Here is a 13,069-nt window from a genome sequence, read left to right on the forward strand (position 1 = left end):
TCAAATCTCAGACCTAATGTTAGAGTCGGCAAGAGATCCGAAATGAAATAGTTAGTCTGCTGCCGATGCTAATTAGCTGAACTGTTGAGATAAAGTGAGGATTATTTTAAAACTTTTCCATTCGCTGGCTGGAAAACCTGAAATCTCCACATCAAATATCAAATCCATTTTAAATTCAGTCATCAGAGTCAATGCTTTCCGGATATTTATTTGGTCTAATACCTCTTCATCCACTGCCAGTAAATACGAGGAAATCGGTCAGTGGAATGAACGTACTTCTTAACAAAACACACATTGACATATAAAGTGGCACATTTGATGTTTGTTCCTGTCAGGATGGGGAGAAGGAGTAAGGAGATTAGTCTCTGCGACCTGAGGCTTGAGTTCAATGTCAATTGCGCAGTTGGAATTTTAACTATGACACAGGATCCCATTTCTCCCTGTTTTGTTCCCAGGGAATGCTTACTTCTTGGAGTGAAATGAGGCCTGGTCCTATAGAATAGAACCGTATTGCCATTGCTCAAGACAGCGAGATTGCGGTGCTTCTCCAGTCCACGCAAAACGGGAATTTACAATGCGTGAGACACGACTTGATTTTAAAAAAATCCCATATTCACATGCAACAAGTGACTTCCATAGAACATAACACTCAAAGGCCATTGACAAGCCAGGGTGTAACATTACTTGGCTGCCCAGCAGCCTTCGGGAAGAAGCTGTCTTTTCAGTCTTACTGTCTTGGCTAAAATGTTTCTGTACCTCCGACCAGGTGCCCGGAGATTAAGTAGACAGCGCCCGGGATGTTTTGGGTCTTTAATAATGTCACAATGCGCCGTGGGCATCGAGAGATGTACATTGTCTCGAGGTCCCGTCGTTGAGTCCCAACAATGTGCTGAGCCGTCCTAAGCACCCGTTGGAGAGCTCTGAGATCCGTCTTGATGCGGCTAAAGTACCACATACACTGCCTGTATGTCTGCACGCTCTCTATCACTCATCGATAAAAATTGGCCAGCAGTGGGTACCCGCCTGGGTACCTCAGGTAGCATGGTTGCCGTTGTGCTTCGCTACTACTGAGGTGTTCACGGACCAAGAGAGCTCCCTCGGTGATATTCATCCTCAAAACCCCGAAACTGGAGACCCTTTCAACTCCCTTACCATTTATGAACAGTGGGGCTTGTCTTCCTGAAATCAGTTATCATTTCTTTTGGCTTCTTGATGTTGAGTTGTGGCTCCTGCGTCAATCGGAGGGTTTCAGCACCTCCTCTTTATGTGCAGATTCGATGCTGTGGTGATCAGGTCAATCACAATTGTGTTGCCTGCAAATTTAATGATTGAGTTTGTAGCATGAGCACCTGTGCGGTCATAGGTGAAGAGAGTGTACAGAATTGAGCGCAGTACACAGTTGGTGGGGGTTGGGAGGGAAGGTTGATGTCTACTTGCCTGGTAACAGGACATTGAAATTGAATCAGATGACATGGCAAAGAACAGATATAGATGAGTCAAAATTGGCACACTTATTTGGCAGAACTGACAAGGATACCTACCTCCATCAGTGTTAATACACTTCCAGTACCTGACCTCAAGATGTTACAAGGAGGCATTGGGAGCGAACCCAAATGCAAGATACAGACACTGAAGTAGTATGAACAGGACTATGATTATTAAGAGTACTAGGGAAGCCAAGAAGTGAGGACAAAGTTTCAACCTGGGACGTGAACGTAGAATAACAAACCAGAAAACCTGGACTAGGACTTGGACTTGACTGAGAATTCGAGTCTTGGTAAGGACAAGGTACCTGGGTCTTGACTTGGCTCTTGACTTAGAACTTGGACTTGACTTGACCCGGAGCCTGGGCTTGACTTGACCTGGAACCCGGACTCAAGCTCACACTCAGACTTAACTAGACTTGGACTCTTCTTGGACATCGAGCCGGGACTCAACCTTGGACACAGGACACAGGGCTGAGACCTTCTTGAACACAGGACACAGAGGGAACCTAGAGTCCATGATACTCAGTAGTTCCAGTAATGGTCCAGACTTACCACACTGGCTGAGGTCACGTTTCTGGTAACAAGCTTCTTGGTGTGGTTTTCTGATGCTGAGTTTCTTGGTGTGGGTTTCTGACGGGGATTCTGACGAGGTATTTTGATGGGGAAGCTGACGGGGATTCTGATGGGGATTTTGGCAGGGATGGTCCAGCAAAGGAATATCTGGACCCCTGAGCTATTTATGTTGCAAGCCCGAAATGAGGATCAGCTGCCTCAATTAAGGCGCCCAACAGAACAAGGAAAGACTGAAACAACCAGAATATGGAATCCACGGACCAGACCGTGACACAAGAAAAAAAACTGGCATGAAGATCATAATTGGATAAAATATCTTGTCTGCTGCTCTTGCTGAATGGCTGATCTATTAACACAATGTAAGAATTGAAACCATTAGATATAGGAACAGACTTAGGCCATTTGGCCCATCGAGTCTGTTCCATCATTATGGCTGATTTATTATCACTCTCAATTCAATTCTCCTGCCTTCTCCCCTTAATCTTTGTTACCCTGACTAACCAAAAACTTACCAACGAATGCTTTAAATATGCAATGACTGGGGTTCTGTAGTCATTCACGGCAATGAATTCCACAGATTCTCTACATTTTGGCTGAAGAAATTCCTTCTCATCTCTGTTCTAAACGGATGTTTCTTTGTCCTAAGGTTGTGCCCTCTGGTTCTAGACTCTCCCACTATAGTCAAGGCCGACCTGGATGGGAAAGGCAATTTCCCGGAGCAAATAGTTTTCACCACATTGTGTCCAGATATAATCGTCTGGTCTGACATCAGTAGAGAAGTGGTTATTGGTGAACTCACAGTCCCCTGGGAAGACAACATTGATGAAGCCCATGAGCGCAAGTTAACCAAGTATGCAGAATTAAGATCGGAGTGCAGAGACAGAGGGTGGAAGGTCTCATGCTATCCATTCGAAGTAGGGTGCCGTGGCTTTATTGCGTTCATTTTCCAGAAGTGGCTGCATGACCTTGGCTTCACTGGAAGAGAGATCAAGTCAACCAGCAGGGCTGTAGCTGAGGCAGCAGAGGCAGGATCATCATGGGTGTGGACTAAGTATGTCCAGAGGGGCAGATAGTCGGACAGTGTATCCATCTTTTGTAAACTCTTCAGTAGCTGCGTAGATACCTGAAGAGTAGACTATCTGTTGGATGGAAGCGACCAACAACTCTGATAGAGGCAGATGCCAAGTTGTTAAGCTCATCAGTGGGAGGTGGTGCTTTAGCACTGCTGGCCCTCCACCTCGAGGGGGTCTTGATCATAAGCGGGCCAAAACTCCTGAAGACAGGTGGCAGATCAACTGATGATCCCACTGGTGATAGCACAGGACAGTTAACATCTTAGTCCACGTGTATTTTCAATTCTTATTCTAGGAAACATCTTCTTCATATTCGCTCTGACTAGGCCTTTAAGACAAGATTTCCCTTTAAGGAAACCATTCTGACTTTGTCCTATTTTATCATGTGCCTCATCATGGGCCAAAACCTCATCAATATCGTCCCAACCACTGAGGTCAGGCTAACTGGCTTATAATCTCCATTCTTCTGCCTCCCTCCCTTCTTAAAGAGTGGAGTGATATCTACAATGTTCCAGCCTTTCAGGACCATTTGCTCTGTTATATAACCTCTCTTTTGCTTTTATGCTGTCTCTGATTTCCCTTGTCAGCACAGTAGCCTCATCCAACCTTGAGAATACTGTTTCTTCTTCTTTGGAATGTATATATCCTGTGCCTTACAAATTGCCTGCAGAAACAGCAGACATTGCTGATCAACCATCATCCCTGCTGGCGCCCCCTTCCCATCAACCTTGGCCATCTCCTCTCTCGTACCTTTGTAACTCTTTTTACTCCACTCTAATGCTAATGCATCTGGTTTTAGCTCCTCCTTCTCAAACTGCAAGGTAAATTCTGTCATATTATGATCACTGCCTCCTAAGAGTTCCTTTATCTTAAGGTCCCTGATCAAATCTGGGTCATTACATAACACCCAATCTAGAATTGCCATTCCTCTAGTGGGCTGAACCACTGGCTGTTCTAAACAGCCATCTCGTAGTCATTCTACAAATTTCCAACAATTCCTACAAATCCAGCCACCAGCCTGATTTTCCCAATCTACTTACATATTGAAATCCTCCATTGCTCTTGTAACATTGCCTTTTTACATGCCTTTTCTATCCTACATCCTGGCTACTATTTGGAACCCCATATATAATTCCCATTAGGTTCTATTTACCCTTGCAGTTTCTAAACTCTACCCACAAGGATTCTACATCTTCTGATTCCAAGTATCCCAAGTCCTTGTCTAAGGATTTAATATCATTTTTTACAGCAGAGCCACCCCACTCCCCTCTGTCTACCTGCCTGTCCTTTTGATACAAAATGGATTCCTGGATGTTAAGCTACCATCTATGACTTCCTTTTAGCCACGTGATGCCTATAATGTCACACCTACCAATCTCTAACTGCACTACAAGATCATCTTCTTAATTCCATATCCTGCATACATTCAAATATAACACCTTCAGTCCTGTACTCATCAATCTCTTTGATTTTGGACTCCTGTTACATTTTGACTCCAATTTTACCCTAACATCTGCACATCCTTCCTCACAGTCTCACTACACACTGCATCTACTTGTATACCAACCACCCCATCCTCAGCCCTATCACTCTGCTTCCCATCTCCACGCCGGATTAGTTCAAACCCTCCACAACAGATCTAGCAAATCTGTTCTCAAGGGTATTGCACCCTCCCTCCACCACCCCCAGGGGATCAGATGTAACCTATCATTTTTGTACAGTTCATACATTTCCCCGAAGAGATCCGCTAATGCAGAAATCTGAAACCCTGCCCCCTGCAGCAGTTCCTCAGCCATGCGTGCTTCCGCAAAATTATCCTACACTTACCCTCATTGGCACATGGCACAGGCAGCAATCCAGAGATGACTATCCAGGAGGTCCTGGTTTTCAGATTTCTACCTAACTCACTATATTCTGTCTTTAGGACCTCCTCTTTTTTCTTACCCATGTCGTTGGTACCAATATGTAGTTAAAAACTTTTCCATTCGCTGGTCAAGCAGGAACTGCACTGACTTCGAGTCAGTAGTCTGAGCAGCATTTAAAGACTTCTCTGTGGATCTGAACGAATACACCCTGGTTGTCCTGGATTTCGTTCAAACAGTTGTAGGCAAGTATGCCTGCAGAAAACCATTCAGTCTTCAACCAGCCACAATCTGCTGAGGGCTAGGTTAGAGGCACTCGAGTCTGGTGACCAAGAAAATTACAAGAGATCCAGGTGCGATCTCCTGAAAGTCACCTCACAGGCTAAGTGGCAACTCTGGATGAAACCTGAATCAATGAATTATCTCAACGGTTGCATCAGTGCTTGAATACCATACTTTCTTATAAAGTTAAATCAGGCGACAGGGCTTCGCTTCCAGATGAGCTCAATGCCTTCTATGCTTACTTTGACCATAAAAATATAGAGGATCCATAATGAACTTCCACAGCCCCTGATAATCCACTGATTTCAGTCTCCGAGGCCAACGTGCAAGCAGCCTTCAGGAGGATGAGCCCATGAAAAGCATCCAGCCCAGATGGACTTCTTGGCCAAATACTAAAAGCCTGTGCTAATCAACTGACTGGGGTGTTCACTGAGATCTTTAACCTCTCTCTTCAGCAGTCTGAGGTACCCAGCTGTTTCAAGCAGGCTTTAATTATACCAGTACCTAAGAAGAACGTGGTAATCTGCCTCAATGACTACTGTTCAGTAGCACTTGCATCCACAATGATGAGATTGGTCATGAAACAAATCAATTTCTGCCCGAGAAATGACTATTTGCCTACCATAGCAACAGGTCCACAGCAGATGCCATCTTACTGGCTCTTCACTCAACCCTGTAACATCTGCACAACAAAAATGCATACATCAGGATGCTCTCTATCAACTATGGATCAGCATTCAGTTCCATCATTCCCTCAAAACCAATCAATAAGCTCCGGGATCCTGGCATCAATATCTCCTTGTGCAATTGGTTCCTCAATTTCCTCACTCACTGATCCCAGTCCGTTTGGATTCGTAACAATATATCCTCCATGATCTCCATCAGCACTGGTTCACCACAAAGCTGTGTGCTTAGATCCCTGCTCTACTTGCTTTATGGCTAAGCTCAGCTTCAATGTCACATTCAGTTTGCTGATGACACCACTGTCGGTCAGCTGAATCAAAGGTGGTGATGAATCAGCATACCGGAGAGAGATTGAGAATCTGGCTGAGTGGTGCCACAACAACAGCCTCTTGCTCACTGCCAGAAAGACCAAGGAGCTGATTGATGCCTTCAGGAGAAGGAAACCACAGATCCATGAGCCAGTCCTCATTGGAGAATCAGAGATGGAGAGGGCCAGCAACTTTAAATTCCTCTGGGTTATTATTTCAGAGGACTTGTTCTGAGCCCAGCACACACGCGCAATTATGAAGAAAGCATGGCTGTGCCTCTATTTCCTTAGGAGCTTGCAAAGATTCAGCATTATATGTAAAACTTTGACAAACTTCTATAGTTGTTTAGTGGAGAGTATATTTTCTGGATACATTATGGCCTGCTATCGAAACACCAATGCCCTTGAATGGAAAATCCTACAATAAGTAATGGATATGACCCAGTCCATCATGGGTAAAGCCCTCCTCATCACTAAGCACATCTACACAAAGCATTGTCATAGGAACGTTGTCATCCATTATCAAGAACTCCACCACCCAGGACATGTCCACCACTGCCATCAGGAAGAAGGTACGAGAGCCTCAGAACTCACACCTCTGAGTTCAGGAACAGTTAATACCCTCAAACTTCAGGCTCTTGAATGAAAGGGGATAACTGTTTGATCTTCCAAAGTGTATCACTTTGCACTTTCCACCAACCTTTGCATCATCTTCAGCTTTACTAACTCGTCTTTCCACTTCCTCATTCAGGTCACTTGTGTGTGTGTGTGTATTATATAAAACTGTCCGTTATGCCGTTGGCACTTAGGGCAGCACTGAAGGTCTTCTATCTCTGGTGGTTTCAGGTCTTCCTTCATCATGTCAGTAGCTTCCTCTTGGTTTTCACTACTGTCAGCCATTCATGTTCCAGGTGGAGACTCAGGAATACTGTCACACTCAGATGTAGAAGAATACCTCATTGCTCTTTCCGTAATAATGTTGCTTTACCAGTCAGGGTTGTTATCCCTGAGCCAAACCCCCAAACCTGGAAGACTGGTGGATCATTCTCAGTCTGTCCTTTACCTTTTGACCTGTTCGGTATGGGTAACTGTACCAAGAGCCAAAGCATAAAGCCCTGACCCCAGCCAACATAACTCTCCGGGTCATTGAGACACAACGAGGTTGTGGTCCTCTTAGAAGAAGCCATTTGTAAAAATCACAAGAAGCAGGGGTACCAGAATAGATCCCTGCAGAACACCAGTGCTCCCCAACTCCAGGCAGAATATGCTCCATCTACTACTACCTTCTGCCTTCTATGGACAAGCCAATACCAAACCCTCACAGCAAGTACGACCTCAATGCATTGTATAATGATTTGATCTGTATGAACAGTATGCAAGACAAATTTTTTCACTGTAGCTTGGTATATGTGTCAATAGTAAGCTAATTTACCAATATGGAGCTCATAGGTTAACTTTGTACTCTAAGTGCATGTACTTCAGTGTCTCTCTTAGGGATGTTATGGCAAAAGATTTCCAGCTTTTGTCTAATACTTAAGTCTTAACTTGACAGAATTGATCGTAGACTTCAGAAAGGGTAAGATGAGGCCACAGACACCAGTCCTCATAGAGGATTCAGAAGAGGAAAGGGTGAGAAATTTTAAGGTCCTGGGTGTCAACACCCTCGATTTACCCTGGGCTCAGCATATTTATGCAGTTACGAAGAAGGATCTGAAGCGGCTATATTTCATTCGGAGTTTGAGGAGATTTGATATGTCACCATAGACACTCGTAACTTTCCACAGACGTACTGTGGCGAGCATTCTTGCTGGCTGCGTCACCATCTGCTGAGGGAGCAGAGCACTGCACAGGATCAAAATATGCTGCAGAAAGTTGCGATCTCAGTCAGCTACATCATGGGTACTAAACTCACCAGCATCCATGACATTTTCAAGAAGCGATGCCTCAAAAAGCCGACATCCATCATTAAGGACCCACTTCACCAAGGACATGCCCTCTTCTCATTTCCACCATCAGGGAGGAGGTACAGGAGCTTGAAGGCACACTCTCAGCAATTCAGGAATAGCTTCTTCCCCTCTGCCTTAGATTTCTGAATGGACATTAACCCATGAACACTACCTCATCTCATTTTTTCTCTCACTTTGCATTATTTATTTACTGTAATTTACAGCTTTTCATTATTATGTGTTGCAATGTACAGCTGCTGCATAATATCTAATTTCATGAAATATGCCAATGGTATCAAACCTGATTCTGTTTCTCAGATTATTTCTACCATTCTATATAAAATACAGAAATTCATTCATGCAATCATGGTGCTTAATTCTATATTACACTAAATTTCTGTAATAGGTCAGCTGTACTACTTTGAATATTATAATGAATGGTAGTCAAGTTATCCTTGAAAAATACATCCAAGCCAGTTTCAGAATGCAGCAGTTGTCCTGTCATTTTTAAGCATATAGATATAAGACCATAGAACCATGATATAGGAGCCAAATTAGGCTGTGCTATTTCATCATGGCTGATACAATTTTCCTCTCAGGCCAGTCTCCTGCCTTCTCCTCATATCTCTTCATGCCCTGACCAATCAAGAATCTATCAACCTCTACCTTAAATATACATAAAGACTTGGCCTCCACTGCTGCCTGTGGCAAAGAATTCCGCAGATTCACCATTCCCTAGCTAATGAAATTCCTCTTCATCTCCATTCTAAAAGCACATCCCTCTTTTCTGAGACTGTGCCCTCTGGTCTTAGATTCTTCCACCATAGAAAGCAACCTCTCCACATCATCTCTATCAAAGCCTTTCACCATTCGATAGTTTTCAATGAGGTCTTCTGAATTCCAATGAGTACAGGCCCAGAGCCATCAGATGCTCTCAAATGACAAGCCGTTCAATCCTGGAATAATTTTCATGAATCTCCTTTGATTTCTCTCCAGCTTCAGCAAATCTTTACTAAGATAAGAGACCCAAACCTGCTCACAATACTCCAAGTGAGGCCTCACCAGTGCTTTATAAAGTCTCAACGTTACATCCTTGCTTTTACATTCTAGTCCTCTTGAAATGAATGCTAACATTATGTTTGCCTTCCTCACCACAGAGTCACCCTGCAAATTAACCTTTACGAAATTCTTTACAAGGACTCCCAAGTCCCTTTGCAAATTAGTTTCTCTCCACTTAGAAAATAGTCAACCTTTTCGTTTCTTCTACCAAAGTGCATGACCATACATTTCCCAACACTATATCTCCCCCCTGCGATTTCTTTGCCTGTTCTCCTAATCTCCTCTTCTGCAGCCTCTCTACTTTCTCAAAACTATCTGCCCCTCCACCTGTCTTCATATTGTCTGCAAACTTTGAAATGAAGCCATCAATTCCATTATTCAAATCATTGACACATAACATAAAAAGAATCGGTCCCAACACAAACCCCTTTGGAACACCACTAGTCACCGGCAGCCGACCAGAAAAGGCTGCTTTTACTCCCACTCTTTGCTTCCTGCCAGTCAGTCACTGCATTATTCATGTAATACCATGGGCTCGTAGTTTCTCAAGCAGCCTCATGTGTGGCACCTTGTCAAAAGCCTTCTGAAAATCCAAGAAGACAACATCAACTGATTCTCCTTTGTCTATCCTGCTTGTTATTTCTTCAAAGTATTCCAACAAATTTGTCAGGTGAGACTTTCCCTTGAGGAAACAATGCTGACTATGGACTATTTTATCATGTGCTTCCAAGTACCCTAAGACATCATTCTTAATAATCAACTCCATCACCTTCCCACCCACTGATGTCAGACTAACTGGCCCATTGTTTCTTTCTTCTACCTCTCTCCCATCTTGAAGAGCTGAGTGAAATTTGCAATTTTCCAGTCTTCAGAACCATTCCAGAATCTAGTGATTCTTGAAAGAGCATTAATAATGCCTCCACAATCTCTTCAGCCACCTCTTTCATATCTCCGGGCTGTGCACTATTTGACATTTACCTTCAGACCTTTCAGTTTCCCAAGAACTTTCTCTCCAGTTATGGTAACTGCACAGATTTCATGCCCACCACCCCCCCCCCCCCCCCCGAAAACCTGGAACTTCCACTGTATTGCTAGCGTCTTCCTCGCTGAAGATTGATTTGAAAATACTTAGTCAGTTTGTCTGCTATTTTGTTGTCCCCCATTACCACCTCTTCAGCATCATTTTCCAACAGTCCAATGCTCACTCTCACCTCTCCTTTACACTTTGTATCGGAAGAAACTTTTGGAATCCTTGGTATGCTTGATTTGTTTTTTTAAAAATCTCAACAAATGCTACATTTAGAAAATTCAGTGAAATATACAAAGAGAGTGCTTCAGAATTTTGGAATAAACAGACAGATGCAACTTAATCTCTTGCAATTGCACGAGAGAGAGAATTTGAATATTTAAAACATCCTCTTCCTTGAAGCTGTGGACTCTGGAATTAATGTCCCTGTGAGACTTTGAATACAGAATAGACATCCATGTAACATATAATTTTATATTAACATTCATGCAATGAAAGGGTATAACCTATGCTCTAATCAGCAAGTACTCCTTTGCGTGATTCAGGGTCAAGCATTTCTTTTTGGAGGTTATTATTTTGTGGCTTGTGAGTATGTACAGTTTTAGAAGAGGTACATTATAGTGAGAATATCAGTGTTGTGTCTTTTATGGGATAATTCAATAACGATGGGAGCTATTACATCTCTAGAAATACTGTGCTGGGGTTGCAGCTCTATTGCTTCCTAGTTCCCAGACTGACATGATGAACTTATAAAGTTCTTTGTTCGATCTCTGGCACGGTCTGAATGGTAGAAAATGATACAAAAGCAGCCTCTGGTGTCTGGGCATGTACAACAAAAATAAAATACATACTTCCTCACGTGGAATTCTGATGTGAGGAAGTGTGAATGAAGGGCTTAACCTTTCAGATGAAGGCTCTTGACCCGCAGCATTGACTGTCCGCTTCCCTCAATAGTTGCTGCCTGACTTACAGAACTCCTCCAGCACTAGGTGTGTTGTTCTGGTGGAGCAGCAAATTGGCTTGGAATGGAACTGATACTGAAATGAAAACACAAGGCCATAAGACATAGGAACAAAATTAGTTCATTTGACCCATCGTATGCTCTGCTATTTGATCACAGCTGATTTATTTTCCCTCTCAGCCCCATTCTCCTGCCTTCTCCCTGTAAATTTTGATGCACTTATTAACCAAGAACATATCAACCTCTGCTTTAAATATATTCAATGACTTGGCCTCCACAGCCATCTGTGACAATAAATTCTACAGATTCATCACCCTCCGGTTAAAGGAACGTCTCCTCACTCTTCCAGTCTCCAGTGAGTAAAAGCCCAGAGCCATCAAATGCTCCTCATAGGTTAATCGTCTCATTGCATGGATTATTTTTGTGAACCTTCTCTGGATCCTCTCCAATGCCAGCACATCTCTTCTTAGATATAGTGCCCAAAACTGCTCATAATACTCCAAATGTAGTTTGACCAATGCCTTATAAACTCTCAGCATTACACCCTTTCTTATTTAAAATCATAATTACCCATTTATGGAAAGGAAAAGAGTAAATCAATTTATTTTCTTTATCACTATGGAGGCCACTTTTCGAGCTTGTGTGAATGATATTCCAAGTGATGCATATTGGGAAATGTATATCATTCCTTCCATCATTGGAACTCGTTCAACATTTAAAATATTTCATTTACACTGTAACTTAATTTAGTCTTTTGGAGTGAGACTAATGATTCTAAAGTCTGTTGGCAAACGATGAGGGAATGCAGATCCCACTGTAATCAGATACCTTTTTGTCATTTATAATTTGCCGAGCTGCTGAAAGTGGAGTGTGGAAAGAGGTGGGAAGCAGCTGGAAAGGGGCAGGGCGGGTGTTCTGGGAGCAGGTGTTGGGAATAGGGGCATGGAAAGGGGCAGGGCCAGGGTTCTGGGAGCAGGTGTTGAGAATGGGGGCATAGAAAGGGGCAGGGCCGGTGTTGGGAATGGGGGCATGGAAAGGGGCAGGGCCGGTGTTGGGAATGGGGGCATGGAAAGGGGCAGGCCGGTGTTGGGAATGGGAACATGGAGAGGGGCAGGGCTAGTGTTGGGAATGGGGGCATGGAAAGGGGCAGGGCCGGTGTTGGGAATGGGGGCATGGAAAAGGGCAGGGCCGGTGTTGGGAATGGGGGCATGGAAAGGGGCAGGGCCGGTGTTGGGAATGGGAACATGGAGAGGGGCAGGGCCGGTGTTAGGAATGGGAACATGTAGAGGGGCAGGGCCGGTGTTGGGAATGGAGGCATGGAAAGGGGCAGGGCCAGTGTTGGGAATGGGGCATGGAAAGGGGCAGGGCCGGTGTTGGGAATGGGGGCATGGAAAGGGGCAGGGCCGGTGTTGGGAATGGGGGCATGGAAAGGGGCAGGGCTGGTGAATGGGGGCATGGAAAGGGGCAGGGCTGGTGTTGGTAATGGGAGCATGGAGAGGGGCAGGGCCGGTGTTGGGAATGGGGGCATGGAGAGGGGCAGGGCTGGTGTTCTGGGAGCAGGTGTTGGGAATAGGGGCATGGAAAGGGGCAGGGCCAGGGTTCTGGGAGCAGGTGTTGAGAATGGGGGCATGGAAAGGGGCAGGGCCGGTGTTGGGAATGGGGGCATGGAAAGGGGCAGGCCGGTGTTGGGAATGGGAACATGGAGAGGGGCAGGGCTAGTGTTGGGAATGGGGGCATGGAAAGGGGCAGGGCCGGTGTTGGGAATGGGGGCATGGAAAAGGGCAGGGCTGGTGTTGGGAATGGGAACA

This window comes from Hypanus sabinus, chromosome 2 (assembly GCF_030144855.1).
Source record: "Hypanus sabinus isolate sHypSab1 chromosome 2, sHypSab1.hap1, whole genome shotgun sequence".
In the NCBI taxonomy this organism is placed as follows: domain Eukaryota; kingdom Metazoa; phylum Chordata; class Chondrichthyes; order Myliobatiformes; family Dasyatidae; genus Hypanus; species Hypanus sabinus.